This window comes from Rutidosis leptorrhynchoides, chromosome 10 (assembly GCF_046630445.1).
Source record: "Rutidosis leptorrhynchoides isolate AG116_Rl617_1_P2 chromosome 10, CSIRO_AGI_Rlap_v1, whole genome shotgun sequence".
NCBI classification, from domain to species: Eukaryota; Viridiplantae; Streptophyta; class Magnoliopsida; order Asterales; family Asteraceae; genus Rutidosis; species Rutidosis leptorrhynchoides.
Window position 1 is genome coordinate 224,451,994 of NC_092342.1, and position 23,248 is coordinate 224,475,241.

General features: G+C 33.7%; 1 non-coding gene across 1 annotated transcript; it reads right to left on the reverse strand.

Annotated features, from left to right (window-relative positions):
• Window positions 1-606: 606 nt before the first annotated feature.
• On the reverse strand, window positions 607-713 carry LOC139874079 (small nucleolar RNA R71). Its single transcript, XR_011767782.1, has one exon. It is a non-coding gene; the product is annotated as a small nucleolar RNA R71 (small nucleolar RNA).
• Between the last annotated feature and the right edge of the window lie 22,535 nt (window positions 714-23,248).

The window sequence follows — 23,248 nt, forward strand, 5'->3', positions numbered from 1 at the left end:
GCCAATATTGTCGCCGTTGATTTTTCTTTAGAATCATCATCAAGTCGAACAAGTAATCCAATTCAAAAATCCGATAATTCATTTTTTGAACCCGACTTCACAATTGAGAACCCGGAGGATATTCAGGGACAATTCCAAGATCCTGAACCACTAATCATTTCTCCTGAACCACAAACCGTTAAATCAGAATCTTCTAGTGATTCATATTCAACAAATTCAAATATGGAAATAACGGAACCTCTAAGTATGGAAGATCGAATGAGAGCTACACGCACTGGCCAAGATCACACCATTATTCGACCAGACATTAATGCGCCAGATTATGAAATCAAAGGACAAATCCTACACATGGTAACTAATTAATGCCATTATAGTTGTACGCCAAAAGAAGATCCAAAAGAACAACTTCGAACCTTTAATAGGATTTGTACTCTATTTAAAATCAGAGAATTTGAGGATGAACAGATCTATCTCATGTTGTTTCCCTGGACTTTAAAGGGAGAAGCCAAAGATTGGTTAGAATCGTTACCCGAAGGAGCGATTGACACATGGGATGTTTTAGTTGAGAAATTTCTTAAAAGATTCTTTCTGGCATCTAAAGCTGTGAGACTTCAAGGAGAAATTGTTACATTCGCGCAAAAGCCAAATGAAACATTATATGAGGCGTGGACAAGATTCGGAAAGTTGTTGAGAGGATGTCCTCAGCAAGGTTTAGACACTTATCAATTAGTACAAATATTCTACCAAGGCGTCGACGTTGCTACATGAAAAGACATCGACACAGCTGCTGGTGGTTCCATTATGAAGAAAACCGCAACCGAAGCTCACAAAATCATTGATAACACAGCCTCCCACTCGCATGAGTGGCACCAGGAAAAAGATATTTTTTGTTCATCTAAAGCAGCTAGAGTCGATTCTAGCAGTGACTTTGATTCCGTTTCCGCAAAAATAGATGCATTCGAGAGACGAATGGAAAACATGAATAAAGATATTCACACGATACGAATCAGTTGTGAGCAATGCGGTGGACCACACTTAACGAAAGATTGTCACATTGAACAAACAACGAAAGAATGTTTTCTACATGAACCAAAGGCCGGGAAATAATTATCAAAATAATTATCAAAAGGCCAAACTTTAATCGAAATCAAAACATTCTTTACAATCTAAATGGACCCAAAAATAACTCGTATAACTAACAAGGTCCGAATAACTAACCAACTCAAAACAACACTTTCAATCAACAAAGACCTATCTTGTATAAACCACCACAATAAACCGAAGAGAAAAAGTCAAACCTGGAAGAAATGATGGAAAAGCTAATGGAATCTCAAACACAATTTATTACATCTCAAACCCAAACAAATGAGAGGTTTGATCAGTCATTAAGAACTCAACAAGCTTCCATTTTGAATCTAGAAAAACATGTAGGTACTCTTGCTAGCATGATGAGTGAGAGGGAACAAGGAAAGCTACCAAGTAATACTGAAGTAAATCCTCGGAATGAGAATGTTAATATGGTGTCAACAAATTCTGAAAAACCAGCACCAGAAGATAGGAAGGTTTTAAATGTGAGTAACGATGAAGAAGTTACAACACCACCACCACCCGAGTATGTAAAGCCAGTGGTGGAACCATATCTAATGACCCGTCCTAATCCATCTGGACGAATACATTACATTTGGTTACATCGCGATGTACTTGACCTCTATATGATACATTTTACAAACATTGCATTCGTTTTTACTAGACAAACTTTCATTTCATCAAAAGTTGGCGGCATGCATACCATTTCATAATATATATCCAACTATATTTGACTTAATAATAATCTTGATGAACTCAATGACTCGAATGCAACATCTTTTGAAATATGTCATGAATGACTCCAAGTAATATCTCTAAAATGAGCAAATACACAGCGGAAGATTTCTTTCATACCTGAGAATAAACATGCTTTTAAGTGTCAACCAAAAGGTTGGTGAGTTCTGCTAGAATTTTAACAAGTTTGAAACTCTTAAAACCTTTTAAGAATCATAATAAACGGAAGCGTGTATTTACCAATTAAACTTATTAATCTTTAAACCAATTTTAAAGTTAAATTCCAATAGGATCAAGTTGTGAAATCATGCTTACAAATTAACAAGAAAGGAAGTGATTTATACCTCCTCAAAACCTAGTTTGAGGGCTGCTCAAAAGTGCAGAAAGTTGATGAAGATGAAGGCAAAATAGCCTCCAACTTGAAGCTTCAAGTGTGTTAAACTCCAAGCCTTTGATGCTCCAACACCACCCTTGATTGTGACTAGACTCTAGAACCTTAACCACCTTGTTAAAGTAGTTTGAAACCCACTTCTATCTGCTGGAAATTTCGGCCAGCAGCAACAATGAAAGATGATGATGAATGCTAGCTTCTAATGGTGAAACCTCAAGGGATTATACCCCAAACTTTTACCCAACACCTAATACTTTAGTTAGGATTTAATTAGACACTTGAATTGAGCTTGAAAAGGAATTTTAGAACTCCCTTTTGGTGTAAAAAAGGCCACGGCCTACTGCTGTTCCAGAATGCTTGTTGTGCAGTTTTTTTTTCAAGCTAAAATGTAAAGATACACTTGATAGAAGTGGTCAAGTCTTGGTTCAAGTAAATAGCATGCACCTCTAAAGTTGTGTGTGGGTTGGAAGTAACAAAATGAGCATGTGTTCATTTCTTGAAGACCAAAATTCTGCACACTCATTATATAAAATAATAATGTTATATATATATACATAAACTTGATATATATATATATATATATATATATATATATATATATATATATATATATATATATATATATATATATATATATATATATAAACATGTATTTATTTTTGTTACTTTCACATTTTATAAACATTTTTTATAAAATATAACACAACATAATCATTTAAACCTATAAACAATTATATATAAATTATCCAAATAATTTATCTCAAGTGATCATATTTTAGAAAACCGATTTTCTAAAGTCCAAGTGTCGCGTATTTATTTAACGACCCAATCGTCAAGACTAAATACGTTTTAAGATGTCGGTAAGTTTGTTATTGGGTATGACCCGACTTGGATCATAACATACTAGCCACATTAATTTAATATGTCGCTCGGGCATACGAAATACCTTCAATCTCCCATTTGCACGAGAAACATAAGAAATTAATGCAAGTGATGGATACCACCTAACGACCGTCCATCACCCCCAAGATGTTATGACTTTGTACCATTCAATAACATCATCCCTTTCGAGTTCCCATCTCGAATATGAATAGGTGAATCTTTCATTATTTCCTTTCGTCCTAGATGTCATGTTAAATCTAAGAGACACAGAGTGATCACTCTCTTCTAGAATTAACTTTATCAGGCCTTAGACATCTGACTCTCAACGAATAAGAGGGACAAATTCCATCTTGACTACATACGTCCTAAATATGTACCTTGCATTGTACCTGAGCTCTTCCTTATGAACTACCATATTTCAGAATAGCGAAGGAAAGAATCAAGGCATAGTACTCGGTGAATATCCGAACCTAATATGTATCTCAGGTCAGAGGATACAATGATATTCGCCTTTACTCAAGATGACATGTGATCAACCACAAAGGCTCCATTCAGTAAGTCTTGAGAGCAGGTCTTCCGATATTTATATCCCACAAATATCTATGAACCTTGGTAGCAACCTTGCCCCACATTCAACCTGAAAGTATACCAATCCAAGTTCATAATAGTCTAAACCTCACACTCGTTCCCACAAAAGTAATCGACCACGGAATTTAGAATAATTACTTATTCGTGGATAAAATATGCAAAATAGGAACATGACTCAAGATTAATAAATTAATACCGTAATTATATTAATGAGTTCGAACAATTTCGTTCCGTTACAATACGTAAAACAGATCATGACCAATCACTAGAATATCGAAGCCCTAATGCACAAACATGTCCATTATGTTTTGCTCCATGTAAGAGCTTCGTGAGAGGATCTGCTATATTAAGATCTGTGTGAACTTTGCGAATACATATCTTTCCCTTTTCAACTTCATCCCTTATATAGTTGAATCTCCGCTCAATGTGACGGGTCTTTTGGTGAGCACGAGGTTCTTTGATTTGAGCAATCGCACCCTCGTTGTCACAAAAGATCTCAAGAGGGTCCTGAATGGAAGGGACTACTCCTAAGTCGTCAATGAATTTCTTCATCCATGCAGCTTCCTGAGCTGCCAATGATGGGGCGATGTACTCCGACTCTGTAGTGGATAAACCAACAACATCCTGTTTTGAACTCTTTCAAGAGACCGCACCTCCATTTAATGTAAAGACATAACCGGATTGTGAATGAGAATCATCACGATTAGTTTGGAAACTCGCGTCCACGTAACCTTTTACAGCGAGTTCCTCCTCACCAGACCTGTATATAAGAAACATATCCTTAGTCCTCCTAAGGTATTTCAATATACTTTTAACAGCAATCCAATGACTGTTTCCTGGGTTATTCTAGTATCTACTTGTCAGACTAAGAGTGCATGACACATCTGGTCTAGTGCATATCATTGCATACATGATTGACCCAATAGCAGACGTATATGGGACTTTCTTCATTCTCTCATGTTCATCTTTCGTGGTGGGACACTGAGATGAACTAAGGAGCGTTCCTCTTTAAATAGGTACCAAACCCTTTTTAGAGTTCTCCATCTTGAACCTTTTCAAGATCTTTTCAATGTATGCACTTTGATTCAAACCTATCAATTTCTTAGATCTGTCCCTGTAGATCCTAATCCCCAAAATGTATTGTGCTTCTTCAAGATCCTTAATGGAGAAGCAGCCTTTTAGCCAAGTTTTAACTCCTTGCATTGTCGGGATATCATTCCCAAATAATAATATATCATCCACATATAATACAAGAAACATGATAGTGCTCCCACTAGCTTTCTTGTATACACAAGCTTCATCACCATTTTTAATGAAGCCAAATTTCTTATCTTCCTCATTAAAACGAGGATTCCACATTCTAGATGCTTGTTTCAATCCGTAGATTGACTTCTTTAACTTACATACTTTGTTAGGATGTTTTGGATCGACAAAACCTTTAGGTTGAACCATATAGACATCTTCCTCAAGATATCCATTTAGGAAAGCGGTCTTGACATCCATTTGCCATATTTCATAATCATAATGAGCAGCAATGGCAAATAATATCCTAATAGACTTTAGCATTGCCACAGGCGAAAAAGTTTCATCATAGTCAACCCCTTGAGTTTGAGTGAAACCTTTTGCTACAAGTCTAGCTTTATATGTATTTAAGTTTCCATGCATATCGGTTTTCATCTTGAAAATCCATTTACAATCAACTAACTTGGAGTTAGCAGGTTGTACAACTAGTTCCCAAACTTGGTTGTCATACATGGATTGCATCTCAGCGTTCATGGCTTCCTGCCATTTATCTTTATCAATCCTTGATAAAGCATCTTGGTAGTTTGTTGGTTCATCCAAATCAACCACATAGCAACCATCCATGAGAAACCCATATCTCTCAGGAGGATTACTAATCCTACCAGATCTGCGAACGTCTTGTGTATTTTGATCATCCATTTGATCATTCTCAACATTTTCATGTTGAGTGCTAGTGTTAACCAATTGTGTATCATCTACTTGATCTTGAACCTCTTCAAGATCTATCTTCCTTTCACTATTTCCTTCCGTTAGGAACTTAGTTTCAAGGAATTCAGCCTTTCGAGCAACAAATACATTTTGCTCAGTTGGATTGTAGAAATAGTATCCCATATCATCCTTGGGATATCCTATGAAGATACGCTTCGTGGATCGAGCATTTAACTTATTGGGGACGTAACGCTTAGGGTAAGCTTCACACCCCCATACCTTTAAGTATGATAGAGATGGAGGTTTTCTAAACCACATCTCATGAGGTGTTCATTCCACTTTCTTGGTTGGGGCCATATTTAAAATACGAGCTGCGGAGCATAGACAATAACCCCAAAATGATAGAGGTAACGAGCTTCTAGCCATCATAGATCGAACCATATCCATAAGGGTTCGGTTCCTCCTTTCGGAAACTCCATTAAGTTGAGGTGTTCCAGGAGGAGTAAGTTGCGAGATAATCCCACAACTCTTAAGATGATCTTGGAAAGCATTGCTTAGGTATTCACCTCCTCTATCGGTACGAAGTACCTTGATTGTCTTATTGAGTTGATTTTGTACTTCGTTTTGATATTCTTTGAATGCTTCGAAAGTTTCGTCCTTATGTCTTAACAAGTAGACATATCCGAAATGACTGAAGTCATCAATGAAAGTAACGAAGTATCTTTCACCATTCCGAGTTATGGGCTTAAAGGGTCCACATACATCCGAATGTATTAATCCCAATAAGTCCTTAGCCCTTTCGTAGGTCCCTTTGAAAGGTGCTTTAGTCATTTTGCCTTGTAAACAAGATTCACATACATTAAACGAGTCTAGTTCATTTGATTTCAAAAGGCCATTCTTTTGAAGTGTATACATTCGATTCTTGTTTATGTGACCAAGGCGACAATGCCATAAGTAGGAATCACTCAAATCCCTTTTGAGTTTCTTGGTGCTAGTATGGTATATTGAGCTACTAGATGATGTGTCATCATGAACCAATTCATAAATTCCATTTGAAGGCGAAGCCTTAAAATAGAATACATTATCTAAATAAACGTGGATATCATCATTAACAAAATTAAGATAAAAACCACATTGTTTTAAACGGGAAACTGAAATAATGTTTCGACATAAATCCGGTGCATACAAAACATTGTTCAAAATAAGTTCCAAACCACTTGGAAGCTTTAATACAAAGTCTCCTTGAGCCTTCACTTGCTCTTTGGCTCCATTACCCATAAAGAGACTTGATGTTCCATTTTGCATGCTACTTCTTTTGAACCCCTGCAAAGAATTGCAAATGTGAGTTCCACATCCAGTGTCTAATACCCATGTATTAGAAGAAGTAATACTAAGCTCTATATATACCATATATATATTACCTGAGGATTGCCCCGCATCCCTCTTTTCCTTCAACTCCTTAAGGTAGACCGGGCAGTTGCGTTTCCAGTGACCCATTTCACCGCAACCGAAGCACGGGTCTTCCTTGGGGTTTGCTTGTCCGGAAACCTTTTGCTTCTTGTTCTTGTTTTTGGTTGGGGTAACCATCTTCCCCTTTCCCTTGCCTTGATGAGCGGGTCCTTTCCTCTTAGCCACCTTAGGCTTAGAGGTGTTATTACCTTTGGACCCACCATCATTGATCATTAGCACGGGTGAAGTCCTCTTACCCATGCTAGTTTCCGCCGCCCTAAGCATGCCATGAAGCTCTCCAATGGTCTTATCCATCCCATTCATATTGTAATTAATTACAAATTGGTCAAACCTCTTTGACAAGGAGTTTAGGATAAGATCCGTGGCTAGCTCATTAGATATGTTGAGATTAAGACGGTTTGCACGATCAATGAGGCTTTTCATCTTGAGGACATAAGATGAAATGGATTGGGTGTCATCCATACGACATGCATGCAGCGCTCGAACCGTTTTGAAGTGCTCGACACGAGCTTGTTGAAGGAACATCTCCTTCAATTGAGTGATCATGTCATATGCACTATGATGCTCGAAATCTTTTTGGAGTTCGAGTATCATAGTCCCAAGCATTAGGCAAGCGACTTGCACTGAATCGGCGCAATACTTATCCCAATAAGCCATGCCCTCTACATCTTCCTCGTCCGGTTGGTCGGGAATAGGGTCCTCCAACACATACGCTTTATCCTCAAGTTTGAGGACAATTCTAAGATTACGGAACCAATCCATAAAGTTCGTATGGTTGAGTTTGTCTTTCTCGAGGAGAGACCTTAACGATAGGTTGTTTAGGTTAAGTGGTGCATTTTGCATGTTGTTGTTGTTGGCGGCCATCTACAAACTTTTAACATAGTTCCTTTAAGTATCGATTTTAAATTTAATAAACAATACCCTTTTATATTTTAATTGTTTTATTAAATCTTAGAATCCAGCGGTAAATCAAATTTCGGTTAGGTGACCTTTATCCCGTCATTTGATTTAGCTAGGTAGTCATTTATATGACAATTGCAATCCTTTTGCAACTTCTAAGTTATGGGATCATGCAATCCTTTTGCATGGCATATTTATCCCATCAACGCCTATTTGTTCCTCATGCTTCGGTGACCCTAAGTTCATGATTCCCAAATCAAGTCATCTTACTTGTGTAAACTTGTAAATTTAACATGCAAGTGGTTAGGTGACCTTTATCCCACAAGCATGCAAATTTTACCTTAAGCATATTAGTTTGTTCATAACAGTTAGGTGACCTTTATCCCATTATGAGTTCCCTACTATGTTCAAGTGTCTCACAAAAGGATGGCGTTAAACTTGTTTTCCTTGTTCATTAAGGGATTTTAAGTTTTCATAAATTCTAGTTTAAGAAAACATATATGCCATACACCAACATGCATTTAGTGTATGGTTTATTTGAAATCCATTTTCAAGTCTAGTAATTTTAGCCAATTACTTGATATAAACCATTTTATATTTATGATCCTTATCATGTTCTTAATAACCGTTTATTAATGTCCTTTTAGACGTTTTTAATTTAACCATTTAAATTGACGTTTTTCATGTCGTTAATAATTTAACCAATTAAATTGTAGTTATGCTTGTTGTTAACTTGTGTGATAACTTGTTGTAGTAACATACACAATCACAATCATACAAGAAAAAAACAACCACGCATGCAAACAAATGTGTTCACAATCAAGCCGATTTGGTAGACATTTGTTTAGCCGAAAACAAATGTCACCGGTTAAGGGTTATAACACTAAGTAGGAGATTTCAAAATCTCCCACTTAATCTTGCATCCAAATGCATCTTCCAAGTCTTAATCTTGTATCTTCATTTTTACAAAAAATATATCCTAATACATTTTTCTAGAAAATGAAAATACAACCTAATCTATTTTACATACCAAATATAAAATAAATTACATAACCAAATGAATAAATATTACAAACCAATTGAATGAATTAATATTACATACCAAATGAATATTACAAATCAATCAAACATTCAACCGTAACATGCATTCAACACAAGGTCAAGGCTATGATTGTGAACATGAACATGCAACCAAATAAGACCAAATGAAAAGGCCCAAAACCCACTTTTGGAACCCAAACAATTCGGCCTAACACATAAACCCACCCAAATCCATTGATTTTTGCAATCTACATTCATGCATGTTCATAGATTGCAAATATAGTGGGTTTAAAACAACATTTCGAAGCATATTTCAACAACTTCGGCTCTTGATACCATTGTTAGAATTTTAACAAGTTTGAAACTCTTAAAACCTTTTAAGAATCATAATAAACGGAAGCGTGTAATTACCAATTAAACTTGTTAATCTTTAAACCAATTTTAAAGTTAAATTCCAATAGGATCAAGTTGTGAAATCATGCTTACAAATTAACAAGAAAGGAAGTGATTTATACCTCCTCAAAACCAAGTTTGAGGGCTGCTCAAAAGTGCAGAAAGTTGATGAAGATGAAGGCAAAATAGCCTCCAACTTGAAGCTTCAAGTGTATTAAACTCCAAGCCTTTGATGCTCCAACACCACCCTTGATTGTGACTAGACTCTAGAACCTTAACCACCTTGTTAAAGTAGTTTGAAACCCACTTCTATCTGCTACAAATTTTGGCCAGCAGCAACAATGAAAGATGAGGATGAATGCTAGCTTCTAATGGTGAAACCTTAAGGGATTATACCCCAAACTTTTACCCAACACCTAATACTTTAGTTAGGATTTAATTAGACACTTGAATTGAGCTTGAAAAGGAATTTTAGAACTCCCTTTTAGTGTAAAAAAGGCCACGGCCTGCTGCTGTTCCAGAATGCTTGTTGTGCAGTTTTTTTTTCAAGCTAAAATGTAAAGATACACTTGATAGAAGTGGTCAAGTCTTGGTTCAAGTAAATAGCATGCACCTCTAAAGTTGTGTGTGAGTTGGAAGTAACAAAATGAGCATGTGTTCATTTCTTGAAGACCAAAATTCTGCACACTCATTATATAAAATAATAATGTTATATATATATATATATATATATATATATATATATATATATATATATATATATATATATATATATATATATACATATACATAAACTTGATATATATATATAAATATGTATTTATTTTTGTTACTTTCACATTTTATAAACATTTTTTATAAAATATAACACAACATAATCATTTAAACCTATAAACAATTATATATAAATTATCCAAATAATTTATCTCAAGTGATCATATTTTAGAAAACCGATTTTCTAAAGTCCAAGTGTCGCGTATTTATTTAATGACCCAATCGTCAAGACTAAATACGTTTTAAGATGTCGGTAAGTTTGTTATTGGGTATGACCCGACTTGGATCATAACATACTAGCCACATTAATTTAATATGTCGCTCGGGCATACGAAATACCTTCAAGTTCATTAGTTTATCATAATCATTCATTTTCATCATTTTAATAGACCACAAGATTTCATTTTTCATAAATAACATTACACTCACAAGTGTATAAAAATCCATTCGTATGATGAACACCTGGTAACCGACATTAACATAATGCATATAGAATATCCCCCGCATACTCGCAAGTATGCCATAAATATTGGCAATCGCAATCACCATTTAAATCGAAGTACTAAAGCATTCCAAATTCCAGAATGGGGTTTGTTAGGCCCATAGATCAATCTTTAGGATTCGCGTCAATTAGGGGCCATTTCCCTAATTCTTAGGTTACCAGACTTGAAGGGGCAATATTCGGTATAGTAATCTAACGATAGAATGTAGTTTTAAGTACTTGTGTCTATTTCGTCAAACATTTATAAAAGCAGTGCGTGTATTCTCAGTCCCAAAAATATATATTGCAAAAGCATTTAAAAAGGGAGCAAATGAAACTCACAATACTGTATTTTGTAGTAAAAATACATATGACGAAACTAAACAATGCAGGGTTGACCTTGGATTCACGAACCTATATCATTTGTATATATTAAAACATATAATCGTAATCAAGCAACTTATATATATTTAGTTATGTATTAAGATCAATATTTATATATACTTTTATTAATACTTATAATATATTATTATGTTTATTTGATATATAATTTAGTTAACGTTATATCAATATCAATAATATTATATCATAATATTAAGCAATATTAGTATAATTATGTAACAAATATATTTGTGTGTGTATGTGTGTGTGTATATATATATATATATATATATATATATATATATATATATATATATATATATATATATATATATATATATATATATATATATATATATATATATATATATATATATATATGTATATATATATTATTGGTTTGTTAAAACAATATTTTAGTAATACTAAGATAATATTTGAAATAATAATAGTGATAATACTAATGTTAATAATAATGTTGATAACAGTAGTTTTTAATAAAATGAATGATTTAATAATAATGGTCATGAAAATATTAATTTTTGATAATAATTGTAATAATTATTATGAAAATATCTATTTTGTTAATAATGATAATAAGTTTAATTATAACCATATTGATGATCATATTCACAATAATAATGATATTATTACTAATTCTTTTTTTAATAATAACAATAATAATACTTACAAATTATAAAATAATACTAATAATAATATTTATAATAATAAATTGTATTATGTTCGTAATAATGATAATAATTATAATATAATGATCATAATTATAATTATAATAATAATAATAATAATACATATATTAATATTAGTGATAATAATAATAATAATAATAATAATAATAATAATAATAATAATAATAATAATAATAATAATAATACTAAGTAATGTTAATAATATTAGTAATAATAACAATTATAACTATAATAATTAATACATGCAATTACAATAACAATCATAATGATAATAATAATAATAATAATAATTTTAATAATAATAATAATAATAATAATAATAATAATAATAATAATAATAATAATAATAATAATAATAATAATAATAATAATAATAATAATAATAATAATAATAATAAAAATTTGAAAACTACCTTTGAAGTCTTAAAAAAATAACCCGTCAGAGCCGGGACTCGAACCCGCGACCTCACGCTTGACTCAAACACTCAAGACCACTCCTCCAAGCACCTTTTTCTGAAATTATTCCTAACTAAATTAATATAACCCGTATGTTAGCTTGTTCTTCATCTTCTCCTTCACTGAATTCGATCAAAGTCCCCATTCTTCATATCAACAAGTACTAACTTAAATTTAGATTTTAACATTGAAACAGAACTGACTTAAGTGATTATCAGAAAACAAAAAAAAATATAAAGAAAAATTAAAACAGACTGCTGATGTCGCGAAGAACACTTCAAATAAACCCAAACATCAAAACCGGTTTTTAGACTGTTTTAGACAAAGGTTTCTACAGAAACTAGACTTTAAATCCTTCATAGAAACTTCTGCCATCATCAATTTAACTTGAATCATTAAATTGAGTTCGAATTTTCATGAAGAACAGGCAGTTTGACTTTTTGAACGAAACTTTGACTTACAAATTCGAAATCAATTTGAGGAATTAAAAGTTGAATTTTTGCAGATACCTAAAGCAGACAAATCCTAACAAAACTGCATTTAAGGATTTGAAAGTTTGATTTGATTTTGAAGCTTTTAAAAAAAATGAAACAAAACAGAGGTAGCGACTTCTGATATTTAAAATTCTCATGTTTATATTGTTTAAACTCACTTAGACATTACTTGTAGGGATTTATAATTGATAATGATAATAGAGAATGACTCGTTCAACCCTGGAATGATCAATTAACTAACATGTCGACTTTTATTTTATTTTTTATTCAGACAACAAGGACAATAAATAAAATAAAAAAAATAAAAAAGCTGAATCAGATGTTAACAGATTTGTTTGAGATTGTTGGGTAGCTCCAATTATGTTGACAAACATACCAATTAAGAACAGTAGGAGAAGAAAAGAAATTAAGTGATGGTGATGTCTAACAGAAATCATCTATATTCGATTTATATACAATTCACAATTTGTTTTATCTGATTTGGTAATAATAAAATATAAATATAAATATTGTAAATTTTATTAAAAATATTAATAATAATAATAATAGAATTAATAATATTAATAATAATATCAAAATAATAATAAGATAAACGATAAAAGTAATAATAAGAGAAATAATGATAATAATAATAAACATGATAACTTTTAGTCGTAATAATCATAATAATAACTAATGTTAAAAATTTTCTACTAGTTATAGGGATATCAATATAACACATATATTTTAACTTTGCAATTAAATTTAATATATAAATTTTATGTTTAATTATTTATATAATACTTATTAATTACATATTATATAATAAGATATATTGAATGTTATACATTTTAATATATAGTAATGTACATATAATCATCAATTATTAATTATACTGATATTAATATTAATATTAATATTTATAATGATAATGAAAGTAATAATATTAATATAACAATTATAGTTTAGCTTGTAATTTAATACATTAATATTACATATTACTAATTATGTAAAGTAGTTATGTAATATTCAATAATTATGTAATGCATATATTATTTATATCTTTTATATATATTCAAATATACATATTGTAATAATTACTTATAGAAATCATATATATTTACATATAGTTTCATTTTAAATTACACTTAATTATTTTATGTCTTATTTTATATATTTAACTCAAATGTTTAAATTATAATTTATAATTCAAATTAATATATACACTCACATTATATATATATATATATATATATATATATATATATATATATATATATATATATATATATATATATATATATATATACATATATACATATTTATTTACAAACAATTGTTCGTGAATCCTCGGGAACAGTCGAAGTTCCAATGAGTATATTAAAATAGTTTAAAAATTTTGAGGCTCAACATTACAGACTCTGCTTATCGTGTCGAAATCATATAAGAATAAGTTTAAATTTGGTCGGAAATTTCCGGGTCGTCACAGTACCTACTCGTTAAAGAAATTTCGTCCCGAAATTTGAGCGAGGTGGTCATAGCTAACAATAAAAATGTTTTCATGACGAATATGAGTTGATAAATAGAGTTTTATCACCATTGAATAATTTGGATAAAACGATTCGATTACTCGAAGCGTACGAGTGAAGCTATCACAAAAGATTGAGATAAGGTAATAGATATTCGTCTTTACTTTTGACGTAGTCATGGTTGAATTCCGGAATTCAAGGGATTCAAAAGAAAATTTTGGAAATCTATAAGATCTGATTCTTCGAGATTTAAGGAAATTGGAATCTCTTTAATTAAATGCGATGATCGGTCCTGATTACTACGTCTGATATTTCCATTATAATTTTACCTTTTTCGTTCCGTTAGTTTCCACCACTTCTATACCTTCTTTCTCATTTCATATATCCAAAGGATTATAATAATGCTTAATCCGATTCTAATCCTTGTTCTTATTCTGACTATCGCAATGATCGTTCTTCTTTTCCAACTCCTATTGGAAGAATCTGTTTATTTCTACTATGCTTTAGGGATTATTGTATCTATAGTTCTCCCGTGTCTTTATATTGCTATACACACTGATGTCCATGGTTTGTAATTTCGGTGTTGTTGTTGGGATTTATATTTTCCCCTATATATCGGAGCTTCATGCTCTTGTTTTCTCTTCCCGACTTTAAATCAAGCGAATAATGGTCCAGAATTTGTAGGTATGGAGTTTCGAATGAACATGACTAATGTTCTAAGAGAGAGATTGTAATAGTACGATCTTGATAGGTTAAATTACCAGAATTCCAGAGAAAAGATAGAACTATCAGGAAGATATGTTCTTGATGTGTTTATAGATTATGTAAAATGTAAGAGTCATGTAACATGGCACATGATGAAGTTATGGTCTGTGAATCATCACGTTTCATTAGAAACTCAGCATGACTTACTGTAATATAATCACGTTGATCAAGTGTCATTATATTATACTAAGTCATGCTTCAATTCCCAACACTCCTTCAAAAATATTCATAATTTAAAATCGAATTTTCAGAATTTAGAAACTAAAATAGTTTCCTTTATGATGTAACACAGATATCGCGAAGAGATAAATGATTTTAGATAAGAATAGTTATGAAAATATCTTCATAAATATCGAGGATATTTATAATGAAAGATACGATGATATCTTAGAATTTCTAATATCGAAGGATGATGAGGAAGATTTGTCCGTAAAGGTTTAGAGTCAGGAGTAAGTTATTCATTAATGACTTCAGCAGATACTGAATTATTTGGATTCTTTAAAGGCAGGTTTAGTCTTTGTGATTTGTCCACAACCTCCTTCATGGTTTGCTCAATTCGTTTCCCAGTTTCAAACTTTTTCTGAGCTTACCAACACACTAATCTTTATCATCAAACTTTTGACTGTTTCGGTTGTCTACAGTTTCTGCTGCTTCATTCAGCTTTTCAGAGTTCAGTGTATTGATTTGTAGACTTGGTGTTTTTTTTTCAGAATTCCAGGATGGAAGATCATGATTTCAAGAGATAAATGTTATATATATACATATAACTGGTGATGTAAACATGCTGCGAGATTTCAAAATACTGATTGTTAATTTTGGGTAATTGGTATGGTCATTCTTGTCATAAGGTGTGGATGAGTATATGATAAGGTTTTTAATGAACAGTTGGTTTTTCGGAGAAACTTAAATCAATGAGTAATAAAACTGCTGGTAAGTTTACTGCTAATGTGGTGGAATATAAATAATTCTTGGGTAACGGTGACGAAAGGCAAACTTATATATCAAAGTTATAATAGAGTTTATTTGAATGAAAATTCGAAATTGATTTGCTGAAGCTGTGACAAAATTGGCTAATTTGAAAAGAAATTGCATTGTTATTTTCGAAAATAACAATGCCAAAGGAGCTAGCACATATACGTGTTAAACGTTTACTCAGGTTCTGAGTGTTTTCAGGTGCATAACTATATGCATAAATATTTTCTCCCATAGATGAAGTGCAGTTGGTTCATCCTCTAGATTGAGGTGTTTTCAAGAATCATGAAAGGTTTGAACGCATATTGTAATCGTCAAGATACAAATGAGGTTTAAGATGAGATCAAGTGGCAAACTTGAAGAAATGTTTAGTTTCATATGTTATAATCAATATTTTAATTCATTTTAATTGTCCAATGTTATTAGTCCACAGTCGATAGTCCACAGTTAACAGTCCAATAATTCATATATAGTTTAATATATAATATTCGAATTAATTAATACGTATCGTGACCCGTGTACATGTCTCAGACTCGATCACAACTCAAAGCATATATATTATTATAGAATCAACCTCAACCCTGTATAGCTAACTCGATCATTACTGCATATAGAGTGTCTATGGTTATTCCAAATAATATATATAGATGCGTCGATATGATATGTCAAAACCTTGTATACGTGTCCCGATATTTAAAGTGCGTAAAATAAATAACAGAAATTAAATGACGATAAATAAAATTGCGAGAATATAAATTGTGATAATTAAATTGCGATAAATAAAATGTAATCAGATAGCTAGGAACAGTTAGCTAGGAACAGTTAGCATGGATTCTTAACAAAATTTTTCATAGTTAATTTGTTTGTTTCTAACAAATTTTATTTTGTCCAATGTTTTCTTCATTATGCCACTTGTTGGATCCTGATAAGTCAAAATCCAAATATGAAATTGAATAAAAATGGTTATTTGGTGGTGAACGGATTCGTATATCTTGTGTATGTAAGTAGGATAGTAAATGACTGTTGAATCAGATTGAAAGAATGTATAGTGTAACTTATTAATGTGAAATTTAAATATTCCTCGGGTATTACCTACCCGTTAAAATATTTTCACCATTAACTGTTTGTACGAAAGAATTTTTAATTACAATCTTTATGAAAATATACTTACATATATATTTTCTTCAGATGTAATCATGGATTTAATGAGTCAATGTGATATTAAACTCATCTGGCTTACCGTTAGAACTAGAATACATAATCTTTAAAATATTAGAGATTACATAATCGCCATGTAGAACGAAGATAGATGATGTAGAATGAAAATTATCGATGTAGAACGATATGTAGAACGAAGATTATGTTCGAGGTACAGATTGTGATATTGTGGCGTGTGGTATTGATGGTACGGGTGATGTTGCTGGTACTGTTGGTGCTTATGATGTTGCTGAAGCTGGTAAGTTTTGCACCATATTCTCCAAAATCATTACTCATGTGTGAAGCTCGATAACTTCTTCGATTACTCCGGGATGATTGTCGGTCGGAACGAGCGGATGTATAAGGTTTTGAATTTGAGCTAGTATATAATCATGGCGAGATATTCGGGTAATGGGGGTGAAAATGGTGTTTCGAATTAGTTCGCCGGTAAGTGCTTCAGGTTCTTCGCAAAGAGGACAAAATGGTGGATGGAAAGGATCGCCTTCTTCTTGTCTCCAATGATTAAGTCGACTACGAACTCATCAGATGAATTCCGGATAGATGATTGGTTGATTCATTCTGGTGACACTGCTTTCGGAGCTTAGGTGAAATCCATATCGGAATAGCTGTCGGAATCCGAGGAATTCGAACTGGTTGAGGGATTCATCTCGTACGATCAGATGAAGGATTTTTGATAAGAAATAGATTATAGGATGTAGATTAGAACCCTGCAATACATAATTTACATATGCATATATAATACTAAAATCTCATAAGTTACGGAGGAATCTACGGAATCTGTCAGGCAAAGGTAAATTCATATCTCTTTCGAACTCCTACAAACAGCCTGGTATAGGACAAGATACATTCCAGCTATACTTGTTTCCCTATTCTCTCACTCATCATGCACAAACCTGGTTTGAAGGGCTGGAAAAAGATTTCATCACGTCATGGACTGAGATGGCTACTAAATTCTTAACCAAATATTTCCCCCATTCTAAACAAACCAAGCTTAAGAATGACATCATTAACTTTAAACAAAGTTATGATGAATCTCTTTACACCGCATGGGAGAGATTCAAAACCCTGCTGAAGAAATGCCTTAATCACTAGTTAGAATGGTAAGCCCAAATCTGTACCTTCTACAGTGGTCTTATGGTAAATTATAGCACGACAATCGATGCAGCAGCACAAGGAAATCTGATGAACCAAACCGCACACGAAGCATGGGAGTTGTTCGAGAGCATGATAATGCATCATCATTACTGGAATAGTGGTGAAACAAATTCATCATATGCTCCACTCTCCGCACTTAATAATCAAACGGAGGCCATCAAATCTCTCACAGATAAGATGGAGTCTCTTGCCAAACAACTCGAAGAATTGAAGACGCAGCCGCAACAAGTCAACCCGGCTCAGGCCTGTGTTAAATGTACCAACCTGTAACCCACTGAAGAATATCAAGTTAAGTACGAGAATCCTGACCGTTCAGTCTGTTACGTACAACACCCAGCTCGTCAATCAAATCTCGGATTCAATCAACAACCTAGGGTTAACCAATTTCAAAGAAACAACCGGCCTTTTCGCTATCATTACCCACCTTATCCACCCCAAGAATCTCAATTGACCTACGATCAACCACTTCCACTCACTGGACCACCAGCTGAGGAAAATTCTCCAACCACCTAAATTACGAAAGTAACCAACCCTGCTCTCGGGACTGATGATCAGTTGACTCAGTTCATTTAAGGACAACAACAGCTAAATCATAGAACTGTGTCTAGATAAGACCATACAGAGATACTCATGCGAAACCAATTGGCTCTGCTCAAAATTCTAGAAATGCAGCTCGGACAGTTATCACAACGCCTTGAAACCCGACCACAAGGAAGATTACCAAGTAATACTATCCAAAATCACTATATAGAGGAAGCTAAGTAAATGGATTCCATAATCCCAGAGGAGGAACCATGGAGAAGGTCAGCTAGGCTCAAGAAAAAATCAACATATACTCAGAAGCTGCCCGCTCAGACTCCGATTCGTGTAGCTTATCCTGGAAGTCTACATAAAGAACCATCCAAGCTTGATACCTACAAACTTGATGGAAGATTCCTGGACAGTATGTCCAAAGCTCCCAACCGGAAGAGATATATTCGAAGGCTTCTCTCTACAAAGGAAAGGATACCAGATTCCAACAAAATTCCACTGAGTGAAGAATGCTCTGCATTACTCAGAAACTCTCTACCAAAGAAACTAGGAGATACGTGCCGATTCATTTTCCCGTGTATAATCTACCAATCTAAACCATTCATGCGCTAGTAGATTTAGGAGCAAGTATCAACCTAATCTCCTATTCTCTCTACAAGAGATTAGATTTAGGAGACTTGTCACCAACTAAAATGACAATCCAACTTGCAGATCACACAATCCAATATCCTAAAGGCATAGTTGAGAACGTCTTCGTGAAAGTCGAAAAGTTATTGTATCCTACGGATTTTGTAGTGATGGATATTAAGGAAGACCTACATACGCCTATATTATTAGGAAGACCTTTCATGAACACGGCTAGGACTGTCATTGATGTGTACAATCAAACCTTGATCTTAAAATCACATGGGGAGAGCGTTACCTTCAAAATTGACCGACCCACCGATCTTTTTGGACATGCAGAGATGTTTGCTATTTCCACTGGACGGATCCCTTCCAATGATGAGTCCCCACCACCAGCCGATGATATCAAAATGGGTGTTGAATCACAGTCTGCTGATGACCCAAAAATGGAAGAAGAGCATCCAGCGAAGAAATAGAGGAAGAGGAAGAATTTGAGGAAGAAGAGGAAATGGGAGACGTATAATAAATTCGATATTACCCTCTCTAAGCTTTGAAGAAAATCCTAATCGTCACAAAGAATTAATGAGGCTAGAGACGGAGGATCACAGTTTAATTATTCATTTCAAGATGAAAACTGATAAGGCTGAGGTTAAGGATATAGAGATTTACCCTGCAAGTGTCAAAGTGAAGCACCAGACTGCTGAAGAAGCCCATTCATCAGACGAATCTGCAGAAGAAAACTGTACCGATGATGACGAGGAAGAAGAGCAAAATGAAGACATGCTGGATGATTCATATTCTCCACCCGCACCAGATCTAGAGGAGCCAGACTCTTCTTCAGATCAGATTCCAGTCATATCTAATCACACCGACATGATAACCTTTATTAATGACACTGATGAATATGAAGATATTCTCGAAGTCATCTGTAAATCAACAATTGTTTTCACACCACGTTTAAAGGAACGGATTAAGGCTATCGAATATGAATACAACTTATATCTATCAAGAGAATATGATGATGTTGAAATCTTAGAAGAACACATTCAAGACTTTATCAATACCCTTCAGGATCATATCTACCACGAAGAAAGGCAACGAGAGCACAATTCAGTGGTTCACACTATTCTTGAGACAAGATTTTATTGAGATCAGAAGATCATTTACTCTAAGGTTTACAACACCTTAGCCGGATCTGCACTTCCGTTCTCAGCAAACCAACAAGCACTACTGACTCTCATTCGGAAGCATATGGATCTTTCCACCGGACGCTTGACTTACTACTTTGATTTTCAAATGATCAAAGATATTCACAGCCTCTTTGTTCTCTTGGAAAAAGATAATTTCGAAAGCACACCAGACAAACTAGTGATTTACGTAACAATTGATCACCACGCTGATTTGATTATCAAGGAGTTATGAGACGTAGTAGCGGAAGAAGGAAGACACAACAATCTGTTCTCACACCTGGAACCAGATAAAGTAAACATTGCCACCTTTATTACGAAGCAGATAACATGTATCTTCCATGAATCCACTGATCCTAATTTCACAGTCAAAGCTGGATGTCGGGAGATATATTCCAAGATGGTGACATTAATGCTTGGGTCAGGATTTCTTTTCACTTCTTTTCAGCTTCGCCTCTTAACAAATTTGTGCAAAGCTACAGACTCCTACTATGGAGATCACCGTTCAGAAGATTCTGAGATACTGAAGATATAATTTTTGACACTATTTGAAGACTTCCGAAATGAACATCTCGTCAGAGAAACAATCACTACGAGCACTGCCTCGATGATTGACATTCATGGATCAATCAGCAGAGCCATAGATCATATTCTCATCGAACTTCAAGATTTGTCACGAGCTGAAACCGCACATTATCTCTCCTTCAGAAGATCTTTGAGAGAAATACCAGACCTTCTGCCACTTTTGGTCTGGCACTTTCTCCGAATCTATCCGCCAAGACTCACATTTCCTCGAGAAGACCACGATTACAACTACCATCGGGGAATGACTGCTTTTTAGGCATCATTATGGTCGAGCCAATGACCTTAAATAAAAGCGCTTCACGGGAGACAACCCGTGCAATAAAGTAGAGTAGAAGAATAAAGGATGACAAATGAGCCGATCAATAAAGGATGTAACTTCCAAGATTGCTGAAACAACATGTCTTCACAAGCCAGCCAGTTTCTTCACAAGTAATCACGACCATCCGCTGAGGGTACTCCTTTCTCCTCGTTACTAGCTCGAATTTTTAATTATGTCACATCCTAGCTTATCACTAAGTATGAGATTCCAACTCAAATAAACACTAGACAAATATTCTCAAAAATCTTTAACAAAAACTCCTAAGTGTGGGATACACTAGGAACATTGGGGATAATGTTCGTCTAAGTGTGGATGTTGGTATAATATTTTTATGCTGTATTAAACCCCATTACAAAGATTCCGAGTCCTTAAGCGAAATTTCAAACATTTTTAACAAGAGAAAGCCTTTTCGAAAAAGTACGTTCGAAAACCTAAAACGTTTATAAATAAAATTAAGGCTTAAGTAAAGGGAGAAATCTTGTTGGGACGAACCGAATCTCTAATAGAGTATTGCATAACTAAGCATTATTGACCTAAATTGATTATGGTGAAGCACCCAAATAAGGCCATATGAGCATTCATCTTCAATGCTTCACTATTTTCCGTTGAGAGTGCTGATGTCTTTACTCAGAATCAAAACTTGCTTTAGATCTGCATTTCCATGTAACAAAATATGATTCGTGTATAATCAGAAGAGCTAGCCATTTGTAAAAACAAACCTTTCACACCTTCCGACACTTCTACCACATCGAACCGTCATCCACATCATCTTTTCTATCACTCGAAAATCCAGAAAATGAGATTCCTTCCGAAAATCTGATGTTATAAACTTCTCAAGTATCACGGCAAAGGTCTTGCAAATAGTTTACAGGCAGAAATTTTCTCGAGATAAAATCTCCAAAAAAAATGTGTGTATTTTCAAATTTCTGAGAAAAGTAGCAGAACTTATAAAGAGAAACGCCGAAGTAGAACTCGACCGCAAATCACACCAAAAGGAAAAAATTTCAAAAGTGCTTCTTAGAAAAAAAATCAGCACTCCTACCTATATTTCACATTCGAAATTCAGAATAAAAGTCTTTAAAAAGACTATATTACCCCTTTCTCACCCCTTAAAACAACTTCACCACCACTCCAAAATTCCTTTCTATCATTCCAAATTGACAAATGACCTAAAAGCTATGGTTATTACCATTTTCACATTAGTAGCAAGGATTTGAGTCTTTATCAAGCCTACGACAATGGGTGGAACATGACTAGCTATGAGTGAATTCATTTCTTAGATCTATAGGGAACCCTAAAACACTTGTGTGATTTGAGTGACCCGTGAAAGCTAACCTAAGTCATGTAACCTCCTCGCATGCTTGCAGAGATAGTTTCAACCCGAACATAGATGACTCACCTTATCTTTTCGCTCTTATAATAAAAAGCAAACCGCTTAGACCAATAGAAAGGAAACTCCCAAAAGATTTCTTAAAGTAAAAATGAGAAATTTGCTTAAGGACAAGCAAAGTTAAGTGTGGGATATTTGATATCGGCTAAAAAGTCACATTTTTACCCTGGTATTGAGGCCCAAAAACAATAAAGTTCCAAGCTTTATCGCCAAAATACTCGCTTCGTCAGTTAAAAGTGAAGATCAAGTGATTACAAAGCCG